Genomic DNA, 2,150 nt, shown 5'->3' with positions numbered 1-2,150 from the left:
TTTAGCCCTCTCCCCAATAGCTCAATAATTATTCATACACTTTTCTAACACTTTTCTATTCCTCCCTTATTTGAAATACCTCCTTTTTTTATATAGTACTTTTTCATTTATGCTAAGTAATCTATATCAGATATCTCCCTAGTTCCATGATTTGTAGATCTAATAACGTTAGAGTATGTTTTCGTATATGGGAAGGTTAGTCATCTATTACTCTTCTTTACCAAAACATTTTATTTATTCTGAGCTGCTTATCATTCCAAATATGCTTTTAACATTGTAATTACATACATACATACTTTTTAGTTATAAAAAATTATCAAATGTGGGAGGATATCAGAAAAAAGTAAAAAGCTCTCTTGATTTTTCAATCGCATCCTAGAATCAAACAATTCCATGAATATACTCTGGATTTTTTTCTATGCATTTGCATATTTTATGTTTTCAAAATAATTCGAGATTTCATTTGTACATGAATTATAATAATATTCATGTACATTTTTCAACATATATCTATTGGACACCCACAGGTAGCAAGCACTGGGATATAGCAGTCACTAAGACAAGCAGAAATCACTAGGCTTTTGGAGCTTATATTTTAGTGGAGAAAAGCTGACAATTAATGATAAACATGTAATTGGAACATTTTAGAACATGGTAAATGCTTTGGAAAAGCAAAGCATAGCACGAGGGGTAAGAAGTTTTTGTGTGTGTAGTGGAGAGTGTCACCATTTTAAACAGGATGGACAAGCATCTCCACTGAGAGAGTAATATTTGACCAAAGACTTATAAGAAGCATTCTAAAACTTGGTTTTAATAATTAACCTATCTTAAAGATTTTTCTTGTCAACATATACAGATCCTTTTGTTCTTGCAATTACTCTTTAATATTCGATAGCACTTTAATGCTTCTTTCTTGAAAACTAACTAGCTAAGAATTTAAAAGAGTTAGAAAACATGCCACGTAACATTTACTATGTGTCATGTCATCCAGATTAAGAATATACATTATTTTCTAATGTTATCGAAATATCTATCAACAATTTACTGTGCATTAGGCATTAATCAGTGTCTCAATAAATTAAAAACAAAAATAAACAAAAAATTAAAAATAGATATCATTTAAGCGATATCTTTAAACCACAATGCAATAAATTAAGAAATGAACAATAAAATAATGGCCAACTAAATCTATTTACATATAAATTTTAAAAAAGTAGATAACTATTGCAAATCTTTATTGATACATAACTGTTACAATTCTTTATTGGCCTCATACCAATTTTGTGAACGAAAATTAATATTAGAATATTTAAAATCACTGTGAACACTATTCATCAATTCTCATGAGTTACAATAAAAGCAATATTCTGAGTTCATTACAGAAACCCTAATACACTTATTTGAAAACAATGTAGTTTAAATTAAAGTATTATACTCAAAATCTAGAAACAGAATAAACAAAATTCAAGTAAGATAGTTTTTAAAGAAAAAAATGAATGAAGTAATATTTAAATTTATATATAGGAGTTTGAAAAAAACCTCATCTACCTACTTTACAAGTCAGTTAAAGAAAAGAAGATAAGGGGATAAAATTACAAATAAGGAGAAATATTTTCAATAAAAATTAAAGTGTATATGTAAAATAGCATACATTGTAAAAAAATCTAGAATCCAGATGAAATGCATAGTCTCTAGAAAAATGTAAATTACCAAAATTGAGTTAAGAGTAGATAACCTTAGTAGGCTAATTTCAATAAAATAAAGTATAGTCCAAGATATTCCCTTGTAAGAACACTAAAAAATTTCTAGTTTTAACATGGGTGATTAAAATCACCATTTTACACTTTCTCTCTCAAATACGAAAAAACAACCCCAAAATAAGAAATAAGAAAAAAATGTGAATTCAATTTTTTTGTTGAAACAAGCAGAATACTTAAATTCCTGAACAACAAAATAGAAAGAAGTGCTTCCCAAATGAGTAAACATGAAAGACGAGCGGGGAAAGATGTGGGAAAAGAATGTCCATGACTTCAGAGCTCACAAAATGTTGATAAATATATCTTTCTGGGGTCCAATAGATCCTTTAAATATATTATTTTAAGATTTATTTAAGAAAATGTTCTTGAATTACATTTTCAAATATATTTTCA

The sequence above is a fragment of the Pteropus vampyrus genome, unplaced genomic scaffold (assembly GCF_000151845.1).
Source record: "Pteropus vampyrus isolate Shadow unplaced genomic scaffold, Pvam_2.0 Scaffold22, whole genome shotgun sequence".
In the NCBI taxonomy this organism is placed as follows: domain Eukaryota; kingdom Metazoa; phylum Chordata; class Mammalia; order Chiroptera; family Pteropodidae; genus Pteropus; species Pteropus vampyrus.
Note: the sequence above shows the minus strand (reverse complement) of the source record.